At 42.9% G+C, this 27107-nt stretch overlaps 2 pseudogenes; both read left to right on the forward strand.

Annotated features, from left to right (window-relative positions):
- On the forward strand, positions 1–24032 carry LOC136544354 (pentatricopeptide repeat-containing protein At4g17616-like; annotated as a pseudogene).
- Positions 20056–27107, forward strand: part of LOC136544355 (anthocyanidin 5,3-O-glucosyltransferase-like) — a 16045-nt pseudogene continuing 8993 nt past the window's right edge.

Consider the following 27107-nt stretch of genomic DNA (forward strand, 5'->3'; position numbering starts at 1 on the left):
ATGAGGAGCTTGTGTCTGGCGTGCCACCGCTACCTGCGCCTCGCGTCCCTCCCTCAAGCTACCAGAGCTACCTCGCCTGTAAGAACACACTGCATGGAAACAGTTTGAGGTATACATACTTGTGCATAGTTGGCTTGCTTTTGTGGCCAATAAGATGAATGCTTTTGTTCTTGTTCTAGGACAATGGCTATTGGTCATGGAGGAGGTATATCTCCGCAAGCACCGGCACCAGTAAGGTTCTGCCATGGGAGGCTCCATCCCGTGAAACTCTGTTTGAGGAAGATGGAATGTGCTATGAGGGATGGAAATGTCGAACAGGCGCTGCAATGTTTGAGTAATTACAAGAAGCTTCATGGTCTATTGGTCTTCCTAAGTCGCGGGTACTGAATAGTAGTATGATCATGTCGTTGTCCTACATGCCTAGTCGGAGGGGGCTTCAGAGGGCATTTGACATGGTTCTATACAACATAAAACAAGATCTCTATGCACAGAACTAGCATGTCTATTTGCTATTGAATAAAACCATGAGTCCTAGAACATCTGCTAGTGCAATAACAGTAGATAGAACAAGAGAAAGAGAGGGGTGAAGGGTGCAAACCATCGGCTGCCTTGGAGGAAGATGGGCTCGCTATCGTAATGCTTGGCGATAACCTGATGGCAGTGGAGTAGCGGCATCGTCTAAGGTCGTTGTAGACTCTGTAGGGCAGCCCGGTGTCGTAGCAGTCCTCTGGCGAGATGCAGAGGCGGTGGCGGCGCTTCCCGTCGCTGGCAGCGCCCCCTCTCTGATCGGCTAAGGTTTAGAACTGTAGGTGGGATGCTAGGCGGCTCAGGCGAACCTCGTGACTCGAGCGCCCCAGCCCCCACCTCCTATTTATGGCGCTGTGCAATGGGGGCCCACCAACCATATTAGGGTTGGGTGCCCCCGATCAGGGCGCAGATCCAAGGGGCCAATAGACCGTTGGGCCTATTGGTGGAGATCAACTAACATTCTCCTCCCTTGATCTCACTACCATCTTTTAATTTTATATCATTTACTTTTGTTCATTCCATTATAGATTAGCGCATAGAGCATGTTTCATCGTCATGGTCAATTGCCGATAAATTTAACAGCTACAACACGTCACTCTATTCTGAAATAAATACTTAACTTTGAGTCTTCTTTTGTCTAGGAATTATAGGCTTTTTCTTAAACCCATGCCGGCTATATGTTCTCTGAACACATTGGATAGTAAGCCTTTTGTAAGCGGATCCGCGAGCATCTTTTCGGTACTTATATGCTCAAGACTTATGACATAATCCTGGACTTTATCTATCACAACATAATACTTTATGTCAATGTGTTTGGTAGCACCATTTGACTTATTGTTGTGAGTATACTGTACTGTCGGATTATTATCGTAGTATAACTTAAGTGGTCTATAGATGTCGTCAACCACCTTTAAACCGGGTTTAAACTTCTTTAGCCAGTTCACCTGCCCTATTGCCTCATAACACGCTACAAACTCGACATACATTGTGCACGATGCAGTGACGGTTTGCTTTGAGCTTTTCCATAAAATAGCTCTCTCTGCGAGAGTGAATACATATTCAGACGTGGATTTTCTATCATCTCCCGCATAATCAGAATCTGAATATCCCACTATATGGAGTGAATCTGATCTTCTATACGTCATCATGAGGCTTTTCATTCCTTGCAAATAATACAAGACTTTCTTTACTAATTTCTAGTGTTCTGTTCTAGGATTGCTCTGGAATCTGCCAAGTAACCCGGTAACAAATGCCAAGTCAGGGCGCGTACATACTTGAGCATATTGCAACCTTCCGACAGTTGAAGCATATGGAACCGTTTTCATTTGATCGATCTCATACTGATTCCTAGGGCATTGAAAATCCCCATATCTGTCGCCCTTGACTATAGGAGCAAGTGAGGGACTACATTTGTGCATATTGAATTTCTTTAAGATCTTTTCTATGTATGTCTTTTGTGATAGTCCTAATACCCCTTTACTTCTATCTCAGTGAATCTCGATCCCTAGAATGAATGAAGGTTCACCAAGATCTTTCATATCAAATTTTAAGGACAAAACTTCTTCGTCTCTAGTAGTAGACTGACATCACTACTAGCAAGTAAGATATCATCCACATACAGGATAAGGAAGATAAACATCCCATTCTTAAACTTTGCATAGACACAATTGTTCTCTACATTCTCTTTAAACCTAAAATTTCTTATTGTCTGATCAAACTTCAAGTACCACTGTCTTGAAGCTTGTTTTAATCCATAAATGGATTTCTTTAGGCGATATCCCATTCGTTCTTTTCCTTCCATGACAAAACCTTTCGGTTGTGCCATGTAAACATTTTCCTCCAAGTCCCCATTGAGAAATGTTATCTTTGCATCCATCTGATGTAATTCTAAATCATAATATGCCACTAATGCCATTATGATTATGAAGGAATCCTTATATGAGACTGGAGAAAAGATCTCATTGTAATCAATCCCTTCTCTTTGTGTAAAGCCTTTTGCCACAAGTCACGCTTTATATCTCTATATTCTCTTGAGAGTCAAGTTTTGTTTTGTAGACCTATTTACAGCCTACTGTTTTGACTCCTTTAGGAATTATTTTTAAGTCCCAAACTTTATTGGTATTCATAGATTTCATTTCATCTTCTATGGCCTCAAGCCACTTTGATGAATGATCGCTTCTCATGGCTTCTTCAAATGAGGTGGGATTATCCTCCATTTGAAATTCCTCAGTGTTGTATACTTCATAGTCAGCAGGAATAACTGATTTTCTAACTCTTTGAGACCTTCTAGGGGCCTCCACATTTGGCACATCTTCTATTTGAGGCTGTTGTTGCTCCCCCTCATGTGTGGCAATAGGTTCTATAGGATCCTGAAGAATAGGTTCCTCATCGTCATTCATTGTTGCCACAGGTGGAATAACAACAGGTGCTGACACTACAGTATCTTGCATTATCGGTGCAGCGACAGCAGGTAGTAAGAAAAATGGCTCATGAATCATCGAAGTGGGCGTATACACCCGCTTCTCTTCAAGGTCAATTTCTCGAGCTACCATGCTCCCCTTCATCATTTCATCCTCTAGGAAGACAGCGTGTCTCATTTCCACAAACTTTGTATGTCTGTCTGGATAGTAGAAATAAAAACCTTTTGACTTTTCTGAGTAGCCAATGAAATGACAACTTACTGTTTTGGGATCTAGCTTCCTAATGTTTGGGTTAAATACTTTAGCCTCAGCAGGACTCCCCCCACACGTAAGTGCTTTAGTGAGGGTACTCTTCCTGTCCACAACTCATATGGTGTTTTGGGCACCGATTTACTTGGTACTCTATTGAGAATATGAATGGCGGTTTTTAACGCCTCCATCCACAGGCTCAACGGTAAGATGGAGTAACTTATCATACTGTGCACCATATCCATCAGGGTGTGATTGCGTCTTTCAGCTACTCCATTCTACTGAGGTTCGTCCGGTGTAGAATACTAGGCTACTATGTCATTCTCCTGTAAGAACCTTGCAAAAGGTATAGGAACTTGGCCATATGGGGTATACCGACCGTAGTACTTCCCCCACGGTCAGACCTGACTATCTTAATCTTTAGATTGTGTTGGTTTTCATCTTCTGCCTTAAATATCTTAAATTTATCTAATGCTTCTGTTCTTTCTTTGATTGGATAAATATAGCCATAACGGGAGTAATCATTTGTGAATGTTATGAATGAATCATAACTATCCACACTCTTTACAGGAAACGGACTACAGACGTCTGTGTGAATAATCTGTAAAATTCCTGCGCTTCGTTTGGCATCTTTCTTAATTTTCTTTACATACTTTCCTTTTATGCATTCTCTGCATTGTTCTAAATCTGAGAAGTCTAATGGAGGAAGAATGTCATTCTTAATTAGTCTTTCTATTCTCCCTCTCGAAATATGGCCTAAACGATAGTGCCATAATTTCAACGACGCATCGTGAGCTCTCTTTCATTTTCTGTTTACATCCGTAGACGAGGATACATTCTCATTGTCGCACGCAACGTTCCCATCATCGCATACAATATTCACATCATCACGTAGTGATAACAAATAAAGTTCATTTTGTAAGATAGCAAGACCAACACATACATTATTAAATGTTATCTTACATTAGCCATTTCCAAAATGGCAATCATATCCATCATTGTCCAAGCATGAAACACTAATCAAGTTTCTCTATAAAGAGGGAACATAAAGTACATCTCTAAGTAAAAGTGTGAAGCCATCAGCAAGCTCTAGAGAAAGATCACCAATGGCTTCAACATCTGCTCGGACTCTATTTGCAACTTTAACGTGTCTTTCTCTTCTTTGTGTAGTCCTCGTCGAACGGAATTCCTGTAAAGAATTAGCAATATGAACAGTTGCACCTGAGTCAATCCACTAAGTAGATTTTGAATACTGTATATACAGGGATTCATTTATAAACGTAATAATATTCTCACCTTTCTTTGCCATGATCATCTTTAAGTAATCGGGATAATCTTTCTTATAATATCACATCTTCTTGCAATAGAGACACTGGTCTTTCTCTACTGTGAACTTGTTCTGCTGAGGCTGATGCAGCATAGGACCATTTCCCTTTGACTTTGAGGAGGAGTTAGCATTAGTATTCTTTTTCTTGTTGTCTTTCACATAATTGATAGTGCCACCATTGACAGTTTTTATTCTCTCCTCTTGCACACACATAGCCATGAGCCTCTCTAAGTCCCACTTCTCGGGCTATATGTTGTAGTTGACAACAAAAGTGTCAAATTCCTTTGGCATGGAAGCAAAAATCAGATGGATAAGGAACTCTTTCTTGAGTGCTAGATCCATTGGTTTTAGCTTAGATGTCAAATTGCTCATCCTTAGTATGTGCTCTCTTATGCCACCATTTCTAGAGTACCTCTCTATCACCAGCTGTTTTATCAGCTGGGTAGCATATGTCTTTAAAGAGCCAGTGAACTAACTCTTTATTCTAACGAGGTACTCGGTGGCCGTGTCACACTCTGGGATTGAGCCTACAATTGTAGGCTCAATCATGTTCTTTATCACAGCCAAACATTTCGTGTTGGTAGCGACCCACTTCCTATGCTCAAGGTCATAGGACATCTTTTGAGATGTAAAATCCCTCTCTCTAGTTGCCTAAGCGGCATCAGCCTTGTTTGTCTCCCTCACTGGTGCCACAGGCTCAGTGGGACACGGTGAGGTGACTATCCAGTCCACCTCAGCTAAGATGAAGGCTAGGTCAATCTTTTTCTTCTACTCCGTGTAGTTGTCACATTTAAGAGTGGAGATCTCTTTGATATAACCCATCAAGTTATATCTGCCTGAAAACACAATTCATATAGAGTGAGAATATAAATAATAACAACAATTGCATGCCTTGATTCCAACGTTGGTCAAAATTAAAACATACAACTGTTTATGCATTAAATCTACATCACCGTTGGGCAGAAATAAAAATAATGCATAAAATCATTAAAATTATGATATTGTTATCAACAACGTTGGTCAGAAAATAACAACATCATAATCATGTCAAAATCTCTTTTTCTTCAATTAAATATCACGTTGGTTCAAAATAACTGGAGAATAAACTATTTCTTTAGCAGCGGAAACTTACACATAATTTATGAATTTTTACCCACAAGTAAACTCCTCTTTGCTATTTTCTTTTGAGCCATTAATCTATTTCCAAGAAATAAACTAAATTCTCTGGAAAAAAAAAAGAAAAAGGGAAAAATGGCTCAATTCGTTCTTGTTCATTCGACCTGGACTTAATTCAACCCGGCCCAGCTCGCGCGCGCGCCCGCAACCCCTTCCTAGGCCGCAACCTAGGCCTGGGCCGGGAAAGCGACCTGGCGCTCTATCACGCCTGGGCCAAATTCGGGTCCAGTGAATCTGCTCCGTCCATCCAGATCCGACGGGCGCGCACTCGGTTCGGGCGGTACAACAGCCGACGCCGCGATGACCCCGGTGAAACCCTAGCCCATTCTATGCTGGCCTTTCTCTCTCTTCACCTCGCTCCGTTCTCTCCTCAGAGCAGCAGCACCGAGCAGCCGAGCAAAAGCAAGCGCAAAGATGGTGTCGTCGCCGGTCCCCTCGCCAGCGTGCGCGCTCCCCAGCGGGTGAGCACGCCGTTGTCGAGCGATCTGGGCGGCGGTGCCCTGATCCCCTCCAAAACCCTAGATCTGACCTGGCCACTTCTCCTCCTCTGTCTTAGTCCCACGACGGCACGGAGTAAGACGATAATAGCGCCAGCGCCGGCCCTCTCGCCGGCGCGCGTACTCCCCAGCCGGTGAGCGCGCCGACGAGGCGGCCGCACGGTGCGGCAGCGAGGTAGGCCTCTTCCCCTTCCCCTTTTCTTTTCTTTGATTTTCCTTTCTTCTCTTCTCGGATCTATCCGATTTAGGGTTGGGGATGGGGTTAGGATCGAGATTAGGGTTTGGTTAGGGTTAGGGTTTCGTTCACTGTTCTTCCCTGAGTTTGATTCGTGGGTTAGGGTTCGGCTTCGTGTGCTGAGACCCCTTTCTTTTCTCTGTTCTTCACCCGATTAGGGTTAGGGTTCGGTGACCCTCTTCTCTTTAGATTTGAAAACCGAATCTCTCACCTCCTTCTAGCTGCTACTCGGTTTTCTCATCCTATACGCTAGATCTATACCCAGTGAAGCTCTGGTACCGTTGTAGAACTTAAAATAGGATCTCTAGGCATAGAACTAGCATGTCTATTTGCTATTGAATAAAACCGTGAGTCCTAGAACATCTGCTAGTGCAATAACAGTAGATAGAACGAAAGAAAGAGAGGGGTGAAGGGTGCAAACCATCGGCTGCCTTGGAGGAAGATGGGCTCGCCATCGCAATGCTTGGCGATAACCCGGTGGCAGTGGAGTAGCGGTGTCGTCCGGGGTCGGTGTAGACTCCGCAGGGCAGCCCGGCGTCGTAGCAGTCCTCCGGCGAGATGCAGAGGCGGTGGCGGCGCTTCCCGTCGCTGGCAGCGCCCCCTCTCTGATCGGCTAGGGTTTAGAACTGTAGGTGGGGTGCTACGCGGCTCAGGCGAACCTCGTGACTCGAGCGCCCCGGCCCCCACCTCCTATTTATGGCGCTGTACGACGGGAGTCCACCAACCATATTAAGGTTGGGCGCACCCGATCAGGGCGCGGATCCAAGGGCCGGGTCTATTAGTGGAGATCAACTAACATGTTCTCAAAGTTTATCAAATTATAACAACAATCTTCTCAACTGTAGCTCACTGATGAGGCTAGCATTGGCGCTTGCGAGAGACAGATGCCTCCATGGTCCTGAGGGTCATACTGGAGAGTAGAAAGCTTCCTGATGTTGATATGCTGAGCATGTCGTTTCTGCATATGTTGAAGTCACAGGTAGGATCCTGTCTCGCCACCAATGTTCTAATTGAGGCTTGTGAGAATTTCTTGGACCAAGTTAAAGATAATCAGGAGATGAAAAAACTGGATCAACAATGCCACCTTGTTCAATATGATTTTGGAGTCATGCGTGAACTTAAAATGCATCATCAAGGCCCAGAAAATAATGGAACTGATGTCATTGGTCGGAGTTGTGGCCGATGTAAATACAGTTGTGATGGCTAGCCGTATCTTTGAGATGGTTGAGCAACGAGATGAGTTGATACACATGAAAAGAAGCATCGACTCTTTAACATCTTTGACATTTTTTCAGTACTACCAGCACTTTTATGACAGTCTATTGAGCCTACATTTCAAATCTAATGACATGGATGATGCTGCAAAGTTTTTAATCGATCTGCATCAGCAACGAAAACCTGGTGTTTTCTTTTGCAATGGTCTACAGAAACAAAGTTTGATACATTTTTTTTTGCGCAAAGTATGATACAAATTGACTCTGGAAATCTAAAAGCGGATATAGAATAATGTTTGATCCTGGCAAGACAGGGGTTTTGTTTTTGCGTGCAGAAAGCCAATTTCTTACTGATCGGAATCTTCTTCATACTGAAAAGGCTCTTGCTAAACTTATTATAGGCTGTGTGAAATCAAGGAATATGCATATACTGTCTAGCTTTTTTATTACCACGTAATGAAGATCTAGAGCTAACTTCTCCTCAAGATGTGGTTAACGCATGCATTCAAATGGGATGGTCGCATGCTACTCACGATATTATTGTGGATATGATTTGGAGTCAGTCGGATTTCCAGTTAGGATTACTGGCTACATTTCTCCTCTGAGAGCATATGAGAAGGAGAATAAGTAAGAAGAATTCAATGGGATTCTTCAATAGATACAAAAGATTACATCTACCATGGATGATATCTATATCTATATCTCTTATAAAGCAAAACCCCACTACAGGTTCTATCTTGCGCCACAGCATTCCACGTCATCGTTATCTAAAATGTCCAATTATCTCCCACCATGTCATTAAGATTTCTCAGCCATCCAATCTTTTTTTCACGAATTGATACGGCCGTCCACTGCCCTGCTGGAACCAAACGAACACATGCATCATTCATGTTGGATTAATTAAGCTACTACTTGACTATCTCTTACCCTTCCCCATCCATGACTCGAATCCTCCACTCCCATGGGAACCGCACTCCACCAAGGCACTAGCACAACGCAATTATTGCTGGTCTGAACTTTGGCTGAAACAGGCTGAAAAACACTGTTCCGGCTGAATTGTTGTGAGAGAAAAACACTGTTCCGGCTGAAAAAAACAAGCCGAACAAGCCAAATTTAAGACAAGCGAACGGGGCCGAAGAGTCAAGCTCCCTCGATCAGTCCCTCTTTCATACATCATTCTCAAATAAGTAGATATGTAGCACAGTAGCAGCACATCGATTCCTCTTTCCAATCTCTTGCTTTAGCATCAGTAGTTAGCGGAAGCAAGCCCTCTCCAAGCCGATATGCCATTGTCTACAGCACGCCAAGTACTACTTCTGTGCAACTGTGCACGCTCTTGGTCATTGACAATTTTTCATGCTGGGATTTCCTTATAAACCGGTAAGCACATGTCGTCCTGATATTCCAAAAGAACCAGTCTGCCTTTTAATTAGGTCCATCTCAGCTATGCCAGCAGCATATGTACAGCGACTCTTAATTCTGTGAACTTGTGAAGCGGCCGATTCAGTCAGTTAAGGATTACGATGATTTTACTAACTAATTATAGTTGTTTGTTATAACCCTTCCGTGTTGCAAGCTTTAAGAGAGATCCTCTCAAGTGTTGTGGCCTCAATCGATAATATTTTGTACAGTAGAAGAAGCCATATCCAACATTTTATTGGCAATCTGCATTTCTATTTTTTTCCAAACATTCAAAGTTCTTCTTTATTATGTAATTTTCTTTTTCTATGCTTTTGTAATACACAAATTTAAGGATTTTCTTAACTGATAATTTGTTTTCTCTTAATTTAGTTTAGATGATAGCACGTATGTTTGTTCGAACTTTAGGGTATATTGATTCTATGTTCTTCTACTAAGCATTCAGGAATGTGGACTGTATAGGATCACTCTGTATGTATATGTGCCAACAAAACATATATTGCTAGGTGATGGATCGTTTATCTCTCTCCAAAACGAGCACGTTGCATCCTCAAAGCACGTTCTATCATCTTATAATTTGATCTAATATTGTGATACTTTTTGTTGAATTATTTCATTAGCTTAACAAATTTTGACTAGAACCAATGCAAAACATGTAGCTCAAATTAATACATACAATGGTTTTATTTCTAAGAAATTTTCGCGGCAACGCGTAGGAAATTCTTCTAGTTTCTAGGTTAATTCAACTTGTCCTTTTCCGGTTTCAACTGCAACATCTGGGCATTTTCTGCAATGAAGCTTTTCAGAACAAGGCTTCGAAATAAAATGGAAGATGCGCTTTTGAGGGATTGTTTGGTAATCTATATTTAGAAAAAACTTACAGTGCAATTCACAACAGATGCCATTATAGATTATCTCTATGCCATGAAGACGCGTAAAGTGAGGCTCAAATAAAAAAACAGTAAGTTTCATTTTTATGTGTTGTCACAGCAAACATTATGATTATATGAATATTTAAATTATATATGTATACATTTTGTTGGTCTTCGTATTTATCTGGCCAGACTGACCCCCTCTCATTTTCCTTGTTCCCATACTGAACAAGGATCCACGCACCTAATCTAAAGCTACGAAGGAAAAAGAGATCGGCTCCCCGTTCCTCGTCCATCGGCAAGATCCCCGGTTAAAATAGAGGAGAGGGACAGAGCCGGTATGCTGGTAGAGGCGAGAAGTGTTGGGGTTAGATCCAAATTGTTTAATATAAATAAACAAAGCACCGCGGGCCGGGTGAGCAACGTTAAACAATGGCAGCTGAGATTTCGAAATATCCTTCTCGCCAACAACTACTATCATGGGGGAATACGAAAGCTAGCTGCCTACTCTAATTAACCCCTAGAATACCTATAGGGCTCCTCCACAGAACACCACTCCACGTCATCACAAAATCCTGCTGCCATCAGATCTCCAATCGTGTGGTTCTGAGTGTTTGGAGTGGATTATGCGGACAACGGCTTGTCGTCGTTTTCTCTAGCTTCTACAGCTTCTCCACTGCTTACCTTTGGCTTCTCTGGCTTCTTGTCCGAATCCAATGAGACAAATATATATCAGGCTTCTACTTCTCCTTCCCCAGCTTCTCCTTCCCCTACTATCTCCTCTTCGCTCTCTCTCCCTCCCTCCCTCACGATGCGGCAAGAGCAACGGCCATCGGCGCTACCGGGGCGTCGCTGCGGCCGCCCTGCTCCTCCCCCCCACAGGCGCGTCGTGCGACCAGGACCCGGCGGTCACCGCTGGCGCGGCTTCACCCCAGCGCAACCTTCTCCCGCTGGTCCGCGTGCGCTACACGAAACCCTAGCTGCCTGTGCTTCACGGCTCCGGCTGCACGCAGCATGGTGCGGCAGCCCCGGCACGGGCGCCCCCGGGGCCGTGGCCCTTGGCGCCAGCAACCCCGGCACGGGCGCCCCCTGGCGGCGGCCCCTGTGGGCGCAGCTCGGCGCGGCTGCCTGGCCGCGTCAGTCTGTGTTTGCTCCTCCTGGTACGCTCACCCTTTTCTCTTCCCTTCCTACTGTGCCCTTTCTCTTCCCTTCCTATGTGTCTACTAATCTAAGTATTGTTTGAGTTCAGTTGTTATGTGTGCTATTGCCTAGGGATCAATATGCATGCAATTTACAGTACTGCCTAGGGATCAACTATACATGCAGTTCACAGTACGGGAAAAAATAGCAAAAGATTGGAGAAAACAAAGATGAATAGATATAATATGTTTACAGAGGGCTCATTTGGAGACTAAAGCAAATTCAGGATCTGTCTTTTAAAAACCAAGATGATAGTGGAGGGTTTCCCAGTGGAGTAAAAATCCTAAATGGAAGGTGACCGGTTTCACCATTTATTGCATTGGTAAGTTTGTCTTGTGCCTCTTGGTTAGTATACTTAATTAGCTCAATAATAGATTGTGAAAGGTGCTTTGTCCCTTGTGCATTGATAAGAATAGACTGTGATGATGCTTCATAGTAGAATGTGTTGGTTGCTAAATAACCTCTCATTCTAAATGAAAAAACAATTACTTGGTGTCCTTCTTGATTGATTGCTCTATGACTACCTTTTGTAGTTTGGGGCTAAAGCAAAGTAAGGTCCAGCTTTTGAAAACAGGGCCGTGGTGGAAGGTTTCTCACTAGCAAAGTGAAAATCTTGAAATGAAGCTTGTGTGCTTCTTTGCACTAATTGCATTTTGATGTTGCTTCTGCTTTTACTTAATTAGGATTGTAGAGTAATTGAAAAGGTGCTACCAAGTATGCATACTCTGTATATATCTTTCAGCTTTTGTTCTTATCCATTGTTTTTGCGCTTTCTGTACATCGGGTTTCTAGCTCAATGTCGACACCTTGCACATTCCAATATCTGAAATCTTGGAAATATGAGCAAAAGCATTAACAGATAACTGACATAAGCTACGTTGACATTAGAAGTGGATCAAAAGACAGTATATATGCAATTTTGAGATCTGAAGGCCTGTAATCTATCATACAAAGTATTATCCGCTGAGAGAAATGTATGTACCCAGAGCATTTGTTGTCCACTCATTACAACCAATATGTTTGGGTCAGAGCTTCTTTTTAATGCTTTGCTTCCCACTCATACATTATTGCCACTTAGTTCTATTTGTGGCAATTTTATTTTGCTCATTACAAATGATCTGATGTTCCTCTACTTTCATACATCAAAGATCATAGCCATCCTGATATGTCCTGAATCAGTAAAGTTCTTTTGGTTTGGTAGTGTCATATTCCAAGCTGGAAACACTAATTGCTTTCCTCCTCCAGGTGTCGTGCCCAGTTGGCGTTTAGTAGTGATACAGCCAAGAAATGGTCATTCTACAAGCCATTGCCTCTGGGTGAGTACATTGTTTTTTCCTTTTTTTCTTTACCTTCCTATTCACGTGTTTCCTGTCGTTTAGCATTCAAGCGATCCTATTTTGCTTATTAACAAAGTTTATCGCCTCTGCCAACAAACTGATTGATGGTATATTTCAGTGGTTACCACACCTTTGACATGGAAATAGGAAATGCATAAAATCAATATGGAAAAAGCCTATAGGGTGGTAGTAGTTGTGTCCGCTATGACGTCAATTTGATACATGAGTTACTATATAGCATTTGTAGCGATCATTTAGACGTGAGGTTATTTTCCTGGTTTGTCGACACTTCTCTCTTTGAAAGGCCTTTTTATCCCTTGTTACAATGATAGCACATTGATTCTCTATTATTTGTTCTAACAGGAATAATGAAATTTATGAGTTGCACTAAGCTGTGCCTACAGTGTGCAGTGGCTTGGCAGGCCTTACATGCAATTTCTTTACGTTGTGGGTGCGCCCACGATCTGTATACTTATCATGTGCTCAGGGAGTAACCAATTTCTTGGGTGCATGCTCTCTTTGCCAGTGTCGGGCCAGGTATGTGTGTGGATCTAGCTCGCCGGCCTTCATCGTTGGAGGAGCCCCACACTGGCACATCTGCCCTGTTGCGCATGGCGGAGGGGCGCTCTCTCCCCTTCTCCCCCTTCCCTTCCCTCAGGTCCCTCTCCTCACTATGAGGATCTTGTCCATCCCCCTAGGAGGGTGTTTGCATCTCGAAAGGTCCTAATGGCTAGAGGGGGTGAATAGCCTATTAAAATTTTCTACAACAACACTTAGCAAACCGGTTAGACAATTATGAGGCGAAGCAAGTGTTGCGCTAGCCTACTAAAATTGTAAACCATCTACCACAATTCTAGTTTCTATAGTCTCTATCCACACAATGGCTATGTTACTGCACTAAGTTAGTGTGCTCTCAAAGGCTAACTAAAGAGTCACACTAACCAAACTAACAAGCTCTCACAACTAGCTACACTAAAGAGCTTGACAACTAGTTTGCGGTACTGTAAAGAGAGAGAGAGAGAGAGCAAAATGGTTATACCTCTGTGTCGAGGAATAAACCAATCAATCACAAGAATGAATACCAATGAAAACCAATCACCTCGGAATTAAATGTTGACACAATTATTTTTTTACCGAGGTTCACTTGCTTGCCGGCAAGCTAGTCCTCGTTGTGGCGAATCACTCACTTGGAGGTTCACGCGCTAATTGGCATCACACGCCAAACCCTCAATAGGGTGCCACACAACCAACACAAGATGAGGATCACACAAGCCACGAGCAATTCACTAGAGTACCTTTTGGCTCTCTGCTGGGAAAGGTTAAGAACCCCTCACAATCACCACGATCGGAGCCGGAGACAATCACCAATCTCCGCTCGACGATCCTCGCTGCTCCAAGCCGTCTAGGTGGCGGCAACCACCAAGAGTAACAAGTGAATCCTGCAGCGAAACACGAACACCAAGTGCCTCTAGATGCAAACACTCAAGTAATGCACTTGGATTCACTCCCAATCTCACAAAGATCATGAATCAATGATGGAGATGAGTGGGAGGGCTTTGGCTAAGCTCACAAGGTTGCTATGTCAATGCAAATGGCCAAGAGGGTGAGCTTGAACCAGCCATGGGGCTTAAATAGAGAGCCACACAAATAGAGCCATTGGCTCAATTATTGGGCTGACTGCGCATCGACCAGACTCGCAGGCCATGTGCACCGGACGCACTGGCCGTGTATATCGGACGCGTCCGGTGTGGCGACCGAACGCGTCCGGTCGCTACTTGACCGCCATGTGTCCAATTCAAAATGAAGTAGCCGTTGCTGCTACCACACTCACCTGTGACCATACGCACTATTAGAAATGACCGGACATAGATCCATAGCGTCTGGTCGAGTCCAGAGAGCTCCTAGGGCCGACCGGACACGTCCGATCATTCCAGACCGGACGTAGGAGACGCAGCGTCCGGTCACTCCGGACCGAGCGCTCCCAGCATTCGATCAACTGTTACGCTGAACACCGACACTCGCTGATTCACACCGGATGGCGACCGGACGTGTTCGATCACTCTCTGCAATTTAGTACCGAGCTGCATTACTTTGACCAAACGCGTCTGGCCGCCATACCGGACGCATCCGATCACTCTGTGACCAGCATGACTAACTCCTTTTCAACTCTATCTTCTTCACCCTTGCTCAAATGTGCCAACCACCAAGTGTATCACCTTGTGCACATGTGTTAGCATATTTTCACAAACATTTTCAAGGGTGTTAGCACTTCACTAGATCCTAAATGCATATGCAATGAGTTAGAGCATCTAGTGGCACTTTAATAACCGTATTTTGATACGAGTTTTACTCCTCTTAATAGTATGGCTATCAAACCTAAATGTGATCACACTCTCTAAGTGTCTTGATCACCAAAATAAAAAAAACTCCTACCACTTATACCTTTGCCTTGAACCTTTCATCTTTCTCTTTTACATCTTTTCCAAGTCCAAGCACTTGACCATCACCATGGTAACACCGTCATCATGTCATGATCTTCATTTGCTTCACCACTTGGAGTAGTTCTACCTATCTCATAATCACTTTGATAAACTAGGTTAGCACTTAAAGTTTCATCAATTAACCAAAACTAAACTAGAGCTTTCACGCCTGCCTTCTCTTGTGTTTAAATACGTGGATCATGTGCAAAACTGGTATCCTTCATTGTACAATGATGATTAGTTGTTTCATTCTATATTTTATTTACTGAGGTTCTGGGGTTGTGGGATGATGAACTTTTTTAGACTGAGACAATGGAATTGTGCAATGATGGTTAGTTCTTTCATTCTTCCATGATTCTTGCTATTTTCATTAGTTCTGTGATGACTATATCATTGTATCTTAGTAATTCACTTTTGCATGTGTTATTTTGTTTTCATTAATTGCTACATTTTGTGCGCTCGTTGCTGACCATAGGTCCATTGTCAGTGATGTCTTTACTTCACATAATTTGTTCGTTGTTCTATTACTGACCACACCTCAGTGCCAATGATGTATTTATTCCTATCCATCTCTGTCCACATTCTTGCAAATCCTTTTTCTTGCAGGTCTAGAACATCTGGACCTAAGGTCCTGTCGATCAGTTGCATTTGATCTTTGTACTGAATTGGTTATGCTTGTGATTTTTCAGTACATACACTTGCTTGCAAATCCACTTGCTTATGATAGTGATTTTCAGTACATATATTATTGTCATTGCGGTGAATTTAAAAATGCTCCATACATGTGATCAGCTCAACTTCGATCTTTGCACTGAATTGGTCCTGTTTAGAGGCCTCCTGTTACCCTATTCATTATTGTTTTTTCATTTTACTACCCTTCTGTTTTTATAGCCCTTTGCATCGGTGTCTGTCGATCATCTAGATTTGATCTTTGCACTGAACTAGTTATGGCTAAGATTTTATGCTAATCAGAAAGCTACCAAAGATTCCCTTATGGTTCTATCTTTGTTTCGATAATTTTTTCTTTGCCTTCGTCTCTCATTGAGAGGTCTCCCAGTTTTTGGTGTTGGTGCTGGACATATCACAAATGACATACCTTCGGTAATTACTCTGATGCTTGCTATTTGTTTAGTAGGCTACAACTACAGGCAAAACCATGAACCTTGCTGCTTTTAACCTTTTACTATATGCTGTGAAAAAGTTTATCTTTCAGAGATTGATATAAGCTTGAACCGCCCATCTGTGCTGCACCGTTCATCTCTAGAACCTGCTGTCAGTGCTTCAGTGCTTCTCTTAGTTTCTACGTTCATGAGAATTTGCAGGTTTCCTGTTTCTCTTTGCTGGTTACTGATGCTTATATTATGCAAGGTGGTCAAGGAAGACAAGGGGTTTTTTCTAGAAATCTAGCAATATCCAAGGTGACCTAGTCCTTTCTTTCGATTGCTCTATGTTCTTATTCTTTTAGATTTCCTATGTGGTATCTGCTGATGTGTGTCTAGCATCAGATTGCTTATAGTTGTTGGTCTTTATAGGTCTCAATTTGATTATCTTGATCTGAATTCCTGTGGATGCTTTGCGCCCCAGGGGCTCCTAGGATTGGTTAGTGACTTCATGTCTCCTGAAATATATGTTTAATATTTTTGTCTGTGCCATTGTTAGTTTTCTCTTAGATTGCCTACTTATTTTTTGTTTTTACCCGACATGGTGCCATTGTTAGCTTACTCTTAGATTAACTATGTATTCTGGTTTTATGTATAGGGAGAGCATGTGTTTTGTAAGTTGGTTTTTCTTCTTTGTGTTTTCCAATTCATACTTTGTTCGTTTCAATAAAGGTCACAGACAATTTATGATTCAAACATAATCAAAGCACATGTTGAATGCATCCATTACTGTGCTAATTCATTAGCGGTGCCTCCTCTACCCTGAATATTTGGGCGAGTGCCTTCAAGATTTTTGATGAAATGTATACGTGGATGCACTGCCCTATAGGCACCTCCTCGAGTAATCAGATGCTGCATCTTGCCATACAGATATGCCTGTGGATTAGTGATGATGTAGAAAAGTAAGAAGCCAATAATGTTTCTTCATCCCAGTTTTTTTGCAAAATTTAAAAACATAGTGCTTCTTTTTTATTTCAGTCAATATATATAAGATAATGCTCTCATATTATACCTGTCTTGTGACGCAGACAAGGCTTTCTGATAGGTTAAGATCTTCATAACAGTGAAATAGTCCTTTATTTTCTTGGATCTTACAAGATCAGCTTCAAAATATATGGCCATATTTTAATGCTTCTAAATCCTTCTTAATATTTGTAGAGCACTTTTGGCAAGCCACAAAATCCTAGAGCACCATATTATTAACTTAGAGCCTAATATTACATGCACTAATATCTCCAGTTGATACTGTTAGAAAGAATAATGTACAGCATAGACATCATTCATAAACAATGAAGACGTCGAACAAGCACTGTCTTATGCAATAGGTTTGCTAAAATAGTGAGCCACTGCCTAACCTGCCAATAAAAATCAGAATATTTTGAATGCAATGTTTTGCATCTTGTGGTCAATTTGTTTCGTTTCTCTTAAGTATATACCCATGATTAACTATTGAGACTTCAAATGTTTATGGATCACCATATAATTCTCTGCATTTTCATGACTTGCTTACGAATTTGTGACTTCAGCCAAGATATAAAGTGTGTTACTCTTTTCGTTCTTCTACAGCTATTTACCAGAATAGCTATGACTCAACAAAGACATATGATTGTCCAGTCTTTATTGTTTGCTTCACAGATTAAATAAACCATTTAGCCATTCACACAAAACACCCATAATGCTAACACAGATAGATGTAGCGTAGCCCTCTGTATGATCTTTTTTATTTTGATCTAATGTACCTCCTGAACCTTCATGCATGTCTTATTTCACTTACACATGCATTCATATAGCTATTTTATTCTAGATTCCTATGCTGAATTGTAAGTGAAAATTTCTCGAACTAATGTTTTGGTGCGCTGACCAGCAGTCAGTTATAGTCGACGCGCGCGGCGGCGGCGGCGCCCTCCCATTCAACTCATCTAAGATTTTTAGCTCTAGCTAAATACAGATCAGGGCAACATACAGATGCACCATGCAAGAAATTACTCGAAGGTCAAAGCTATTGCCCAACAGGTAAGCCAATGCCACGTCTTTAATCAATTTTACTTACAACCCTTAGGTCAAAACAAAAAAAGGTCATCTATAACCCTTCTGGCTGCTTTAGAAGCTCGCACCAGCTGCCGCTACATCTGTCCATTTGATGGTCTGTTGCTGATCGATTTTTGCGCTTCCTCTCATATATGCTGGTCTGTTGCTATTTTCCTCTACATAGGATATCCTGCCTGTTGATCGAGGAAAAAAAGATTCTATCAAGCATTGTTAATCCAAAGCACATGCAATTTCTTCTACATGTTAAGTTATTGTATTTACTAAAATTTGTCTGGACCAGTGAAACCAATGCATTCTTTTTAGATGAAACATGCCTAAGATAAATCTACAGGAAGTGCTCTTTCAGCTACATTCCTCATCCTTTTTTATTCTATTTTTCCATCCATTGCTCTTGGATCCTAATAGCAATATTAAGCAGGCCATGTATCATCTACCTCCCTCTGTTTGATGCTATTTTCCAATTCCAGTTCACAGACTGTATGTGACAAATATTTACAGATTGATAGTTTTAGGCTTTGCTCAATTCATATTATGTAGTACTCTAGACCAGTAGGCCATACATAGACTTGTGCAGTTCTATTCTGAAGTTCCCTGTGTCACTCTAGCATAGTGTATGTCCATGAAAAAAAATCCAACTAGGCTCCTTTGCTCTCGCGCGCGGGCGTGCGCGCATTCCACTAATTTAACCCTATATTCTCCGGTAGCTTCTCGGAGAGAACCCGCTGCCACGACTCCCAAATTATTTTGGCCGTCCGATCTCCCATCCAGTGGCTCAGCTTGCTTGGAGCCGCTTTTGTCCAGAGCAGCTTCTCGTCGGTGTTTGCAGCTTCTTCTCCTTCTGCTTCGAATCCGGACACCAAAATATCTACTCCAGCTTCTCCCTCCGATCCTGCTCCTTCCCAGCCCCGATGCATCTCCTGCAGAACAGCGCCTCCGCCGCTCTCGCTCTGGCCCTCGCCCTCGCCGCCTCTTCCTCTCTCCCTCTCCCTCTCTCCCAGAGTTGATATATTCTCCGGTAGCTTCTCGGAGAGAACTAGCTGCCGTGTCTCCCCAAATTATTTTGGCCGTTCGATCTCCCATCCAGTGGCACAGCTTGCTTGGAGACGCTTTTGTCCAGAGCGGCTTCTCGTCGGCGTTTGTAGCTTCTTCTGCTTCTGCTTCGAATCTGGACACCAAAATATCTACTCCAGCTTCTCCCTCCGATCCTGCCCGATGCGTCTCCCGCGGAACAGCGCCTCCGCCGCTCTCGCCCTCGCCCTTGCCCTCGCTGCCTCTTCCTCTCTCCCTCTCCCTCTCTCCCGGAGTGGCGGCGTGCAGACCGGGGCCCAACACCGCCGTATCACCGTGCGACGCGCTGGTGTGGCAACGCCTCCCTCGGGCTACGGCGCAGCGCCGCCCGTGCGCCCCCGCAGCGGCCGTCCCTGGGAGAGACACGGTGCGAGCGGGCCGTTCCGGTGGCCACCGGCTCGGGTGCCCCTGACGCGGTTTGCTCCTGCCGATCCACGTCTCCTACTGTGGTGGACGAAACCCTAGCTGCTTGTCCTCATGTCATGTCTTCGCCACGGTTCCTGGGGATGGAGGCGAGGGCAGCATCTCCGGCAATCTAAACGGCGCCAGTCCCCATGCCTTCACTCCACTCGATGTGTAGACAAAGGTAAGATATCTCCCTATTCACTTTACCATCTCATCCTTTTAGTTTGACACCTTTGATATTCTGTTACAGTTTTCCTGATTTGGATCTTCATTGAGATATGCAGAGGAAAAAGAGAGGCACTTTTAATTTTTTTACCTTTCTGTGCTGCATATCGTGGATGAGATATGCAATGAAAAAGCCATATTTTTATCACTGTAGCTATACCGCATAAAAGGAATTGTGCATGCAGAGGTCAGTAAGTAACATATATATAGTATCTAGCACTGTTCGCCTAAACGGTCGTTTAGCCCGTTTAAACACCGTGTAAACGCTACACGGTGGTGCGCCATTTCTGTTTAATCACCCGTTTACCCCCGTTTAATTGGCCGTTTAGCCCGTTTAATTGGACGTTTTGCTCGAATAATGGCTAAACGGTAGGTGACCGACTGTTTACCGTTTAGCATTTAGGAAAACACTGGTATCTAGACATTTCTTTACACCCTTTAAAGTAACATATATATAGTACGTAATCATTTATGTAGACACTTTCGTAGTTTATCAAGGAGTTACCTTCGACCTGTGCTTCCATTCACACAGCTTATCCAGAATTCAGCAGCACTTTTATCCCCTTCTCTCTTTGGTGATTACAGTATTGCTTGTCCTCAAAGGTTGGCTTTTCTCAGACCATAGCAATGTGTGTCAGTGCGAGGTAAAACCACCACTGCCCTTGCCCTCACTACTCAGCAGATGGGGATGCTGCTGGGTCATTACTTTGGGGATTGATTGGTCCGATTGCCTGCTGGAATCGATCGACTGGATGTTGAGCTGGTTCTATGGTTGTTGTTTCTTTGATATGACATGTTGCTATGGAAGAGGCTATCATTACTGTCTTTTCAGTTGCTAGGATTAAGGGATTAGGGTTCAAAATAAAGCTATTATTTGTCTTTTCAGTTGCTAAAATTAGGGGATCAGGGATGAGAATCAGGAAGATTGGAAAAGGGTACCATGAATTTTTTATCCTCTGCTTCATCTGTTGCAGGCTGGTGTATAAACACTACTGTTACCATGTTCTTGCATCCTCCTTCTCCATAGAAAGGTACGATGTTGTCTCAGAATAGTAGCGCTCCTTTCATAATATAGTTCTTAATGATTTCGCATTGAACCTTGCTTCCTTTGTAAAACAGCGGCATCAGGTCCTAAAAGCTATTTGAAGGTAACTACATCTGCATCCTCACATAGGAAGAAATGTCACTACAGTTTTCGTGATTTTGTGATCTGCACTAAGATGATTTTGTGTTCTTACTGTAATTTTCTTTTGTTTCCCCACAGAGCACTCGACTGCAATAGCTACAGCTCCGGAGGTTTCGTATTACAGCACGTGAAATAATATTGTACGTCGACACCAGTGACACCAATGGAAGCTTCAGTTCTTCCGGATATAGGTGAGAGCATTAAACATGGATGCTTGGTGGCGTTAAACGCCTCATTTCATGCTACACTATAGTCCTTACAAACTTTGATCGGTTCTTTGGGCAGTATTCTAAAAAAATGCAGGGGCCTATATTTTTTTTGGCCTCTTAAGCTGAATATATGGAGAGACCAAGGACATTCAATGTTTTCATGGAGATGCCAACCTTTAAAGATAATATTTCAGGCACGTCCCATTCAGTCATGTCATCTTTATGAGGTAGTTAGTTTTATTGTCATACCACAGGAACTGATCTAATTAGAAGCTTCAGATTGACTTGATTTAGAACACAACGATGATTATTGGTTCCATCTACATTGAGTAACAAGAAGTAGCATCTTTTTTCTATTTCCAAGTATATATATGCAGGTTAAACAATTATTGCTGTCCTTCTATTAATGGTTGTATCACTACCTTTTTCTAATTTGGGGCTAAACTAAGGTTGGGTTCCAGTTTCTGAAAATAGGGTGCTGGTTGTCTGGTGGAGGATTTTGCAACAACAAAGTGAAATTCCAGAAATGGAAGGTGTGTGCTCTCCATTGATTATGTCTACATGTTCCCTCTCATTTTACTTAATTAGCTCAATGTGTCCATATATAATTGTACACTAATTGAAAAGATGTTGCCAAAGTGCCAATTATTGCATCCTCTACATATAATCTTTCATCTTTTTTTCTCTGGGTCATTTTTCGTTTTGTTCTCTGCGTACCTTTATTTTGCTTGTGCTAAAGAGATAAATTAATTTCAATGAAAAGACTCGAGGATGCTAGGTAAAAAAAAGTATGAGAACATTCATATATTTTATTATTTCATTGTCGTTTAGCAAAATGAGATGGTCCGAGAGATCTTTTGTTTGCTAAAAAGGACTAAAGCCTTCCTACCTTTTTAAAAAAAATCACCGGTGCCTAGGGTTCCTAATATTGTGAATTTTCCCCTTTCGTTGGTCTTGATTCCTTTAGCAAGGATTACCGGTGTGAACGCTTTTATACTGCTTCTGTTATCAGCCACAGTGTTGTTGTCGCGGTGCTCTTTAAGTAAGATTAACCGGCCTTCTGCGCGGCCTCTGTTTATTTATGGCTTCAGTCTTGGTACTCCAGTTTTAAGAACCTGCGTGTTCAAATACTTCTTCATAGGCATATTGTAGCTTTTTGTTACAAGGAATTTCTTTTCTACTCATAGATAATAGAATGTATGCCTACACCTATAGTCTTTCCCAATTCAAGTTCTTCTTTGTAGTTCTTTTCATTTATGGACCAAAATTCTAGATTACACTGATACTTTATCTATCCGTTTGACATGTATACCCTATGAACTAAATGGATTTCCCACTTAAAATGGCATTTCCCTTCTTGAACAAATGGATGCCTGTAGCTAAAGAAAAATGGATTACCTTCAAGAAAAATGCAAAGCCTAATGTCCAAATGGTCTCAGAGATATCTGTGGAGGCTATCTGCTTCTCTATATATTCAGACTAATCTATCTGAGTTCACTATATCTTCTTTCCGTAGCCTAGCAGCCTGTTGCTGCCTCTACGTACTTCCTGCGACTCTGCAAACTTGTTGTATGCCTGTGTTTTTACGGTCGTGTATACATACCTAGATTTCAAAGACCTAGTTAGACTACACAATTCGATGGAACTCAACTTTTCAGCTGAACTGCTCTATTTGTGGGGAAGTTGAATAGAATACCAAAGTCCCTTTTTGCTAAACTGTAGCATACTCTCATTCTTCGCCATGTACTAGTTGCTAGCAGGGAACTTTTTGTTCAGTGAGAACTTTCAAACCGCTATATGCCTGTGTTTTTTGGTTGTGCATACATACCTAGGTTTCAAAGAACCAGTTAGACTACACAATTTCATGGAGCTCAACTTTTCAGCTGAAATGCTCTATTTGTGGGGAAGTTGAATAGAATAGCAAAGTCCCTTTTTGTTAAAACCTACCATGTAATAACTAAGTCTTCTTTGTTTCATGCCAATCTTGCCCCTTTTTCCAAGATTATTGCAATGCATATTATACTGAATATTTTTCTTTGGCAGGTTCATCAACAAAATTAGAGCTACTCTCAAGCCCTATACTAAAAGAGCACGCCATGTATATGGACTGTTTCTTGAGACAGCTGCTACATATCATCAGCAGGTATTTGTTGTTTCCTTTTCCCATCTACCTTTGTGAACAATTTTTGGGTCAGGTATACTAAAAGGCACAACATGTATTTATTCGTTCACTGGTATAAACACTATCATCCATGATCGCTAAAAGGCACGCTATGTATTTGTTCGTTGTCAGGTATAGACACTATGATTTGTCATCGCTAAACCTTGCTGTATATCTACAGACTATTTCTGTGCTCTGTTTCCAATCATGACTGCTATTAATCTTACGAAAGCAATTAATAAATATAAATGTCAGTGCAATGAATTTTGAATAATCATGGTTTCTTGATTTTTTAGGTCATACAGTTAGACTCAATATATATTTCGATCGCCACTCCCTCATTATTGTAATTTCTTGTTTTCTTTTGGGTGGCCAAACGATTTTACCATGTACCATGGCTTCATAGAAATTTTTGCAACCTTACAGATTATAGGAGGGCATTGAAATTTTAGAACCTCAGCTTAATTATTCCATAACATAATGTGATCTATGCTTACACAATTTCTGCTTCTATTATTTGTTTTTAACAGTCTTCCAAATCACAACGATAGTTCAGTTATACATAGTGATGTGATGGCAGCAACAGAAGATACTTTTAGTGATGTTGTTCCATAAAATCTTTGAGAGAAAGATGCATCACCATCCTGCACCAAACAAACCCGAATGCATGTGCCACTAGCCCGCTACCAAGACTCGGGCATATTCCTTACCGATTTGCATTACCAAACATTATATTACACTTCACAAAGAAAATACTATTAACACACTCAATTCTCCTCATAGATTGATCCACCAGTGACAACTGATCATCCATGGACATAGATGCTCCCAGCGATGTCGCGGCCGAGCTTAGCGTCCCCGCCTACTTCTTCCCCTCCGGGGCCAGCGACCTCGCTGTGTTCCTCAACCTTCCCTACTACTACCCCACCGCGCCATCGTTTCGGGAGATGGGCAAGACTACGCTTTGCGCTGCTTCCCGGGCATGCCGCCGATCCGCGCTGTGGACATGTTGTAGTCGATCCACGACAAGGAGAGCAACGCGACCAAGGTCCGGCTCTACCAGTTCAAGCGCATGGCAGAGGGGAGGGGTGTGCTGGTAAATAGCTTCGATTGGCTGGAGCCCTAGACCCTTAGAGCGCTCGAAGACGGCGTCTGCGTACCCAGCCGGCCGACGCCGAGAGTCTACTGCATCGGGCCACTAGTCAACGACGGCCACAAGGCCGCAGGGAGGGGCGGCGACAGGCACGAGTGCCTGGCTTGGCTGGACGCGCAGCCCAGGCGGAGCGTCGTGTTCCTCTGCTTCGGTTGCTTGGGCGCCTTCTTGGCCACACAGTTGCAGGAGATGGCCCATGGGCTAGAGAGCTTCGGCCACCGATTCCTGTAGGTAGTGCGGAGCCCACCAGAGGAACAGATGTGAAATTTTTGCATTTTGGTCCCTTTTGAAAACATTTTTTACAAAAAGACCTATGCCAAAACGTTTGCTGAAAATAGACCATTTTTTAGGTGTCTTAGAACATGATGCCAAGGTATGAGGGTCGGCATCGACTGACACGACGCCAAGGTCTTGCCACGACACGGACGACCCCGGTCGATGGCAACACGGTGGCGCATGGGGTCCGACACGTCGGCGTTGTGTCAGCCAACGCCACAGGCCCAACCTCGGCGTGGTGGGACTACACGCCGAGCTATTGGCACTATTCGGCACGCGGCCTAGGTGGCCCAACAACGCTTTGTGGCCCAATAGCTTGGCACGGGGTCACTTAATGCCGAGCCACCAGACTCGGCGTGGCCCGACTCAACGCCGAGGTCTGGACTCTTGAAGCCGCGCCGCAGCCCCCTTCTTTCTCCCTCCATTCTGAAAGCGCCGGCTCTCTGTTCGTCTCCCCCCATGGCCCCCACAAAACCCTAACCCCCAAATGCGACCCTAGGTGCCCGGATCTCGTCTCCCGAAGCTTCCTCGAGGTAATGGTCCCTCCCCTCCTCCAATATATCTGCGTAGATGTGCTTGCATTATATCTAATCATGTGGAATCATGGGTGTATGGTGTTTTGGTATATGTGTATTTGCATTTGCAAAATGTATGGCTTAGGTTGATTGAGTGCATTGTTGTTTAACTGTTTTATGTGTTGAACATGTTAGGTTAGTTTGGTTTCTAGTTATTTTGGTCATTAGGGTTCTTTGTTTATTGTAGGTGTCATTAGGGTTAGTTATTTGTTGGTCATTAGGGTTAGTATGTATTTTAGTTATTTGTTGGTCATTAGATTTCAATTTTTTATGACTAGAAATGATTATGTTGTTGGGGTTGAAAAAGATGAAATGATATATTTTAGTTTCTACTTATTGGATTGAACCTTGCATGATATATTGATATGTGACACTACTTGTTGTGTGATGGCTGTAGATGGATAAATTAGTGAGGTTGCATCATGGAGGCTGTATTGTTAGGACAAGAGATGATAGTTTGGAATTTCTGGACATGTGTGAGGAGTTGTTGATTTTTTCTGAAACACCATCTTTGACCCAGTTAGTGGAGCGAGTGAAGGTTAAGTTAGGCTGGAATGAAGGAGACGTGCATGTTTAGTTTGAAGGTGTCATAGATGTTGGGTCGTCGAAGGGTCCTCGGATCAAGTGGTTGCTCAAAATTACAAGCGAGTCTGAATGGAATGATTACAAGGCAGTTGTATTGGCCTCAGAAGTGCGATCTTTGGATTTAGTAGTAAGTAAGGAGTCTAGCTTTGGAAATGATAACTTCAAAGCATGCCCATCTTCCCTCGCTCACATAGGTTATGGTCCTTTGTCTGAAGAAGAAATACTTGTCACACAACTAGGCTACGGTGGTGGTGAAGTGTTTGGATCGCTCGAGCATGATGGAGGTTGGTTTGAGGGCGGTGGAAATGAGGAGGAGAATGCGGTTGCCGATGGTGAGGGCAATCATGATAGTGATGAAGAGGATGATGATTATGTAATTGGTGATGCAGAAGAAGGTTTGGACGACGCTAGCAGAGACTTTTCTATTGAGGATGAGCTTAGCGACGAAGATGATCTTAGTGGTGAAGAAGACTTTGGTGATGCTAGGGCTACAAACCGTTTTGACATAGAGATAGCTGGATTTGATGAATCCTTCGTAGAGGAGATGGCCGAAGACTCTGATGACGATCGCCCTATTGGTCGTCTCAATTTTAGGGAAATAGAGATATTGTCTAGGGTCTTGCCTTAGAGAGATCCACTAGTTGGTGATTTCGATGACCTTAGCCATGGTCACAGGGCAGTAGCTGATGGTGGGCCAAGTGATACAACAGTGCCTGATGTTAGCGGTTGCCTCATCATATGGAAGGGCATATTGTTTGCTACCATGGATGAGTTGAAAACATGGTTGCAAGAGTACTCCATTGTACACAACTGACCTTTTAGGGTCATCAATTCATTCAAAGAGAAGAGGTACACTGTTGCTTGTGAAGAACAACAGTGTGGTTGGAGAGTATGTGTTAGGAAGACGAAGGCAGGCAAATGGAAGATTACCTCAATGAAGCAACAACATGTTTGTGCCACTGCTGAGGCAGAAGAGAACCATCTGTAGCTCAATTCTAGGTTCATTGCAAGGCAGTTATGCCCTATGGTGAAGCATATGCCAACCATTACGGTGTTCGTGTTGGTTGAGATCATCTTCCAACGGTACAATTACTATGTCAA

This window comes from Miscanthus floridulus, chromosome 3 (assembly GCF_019320115.1).
Source record: "Miscanthus floridulus cultivar M001 chromosome 3, ASM1932011v1, whole genome shotgun sequence".
Lineage (NCBI taxonomy): Eukaryota > Viridiplantae > Streptophyta > Magnoliopsida > Poales > Poaceae > Miscanthus > Miscanthus floridulus.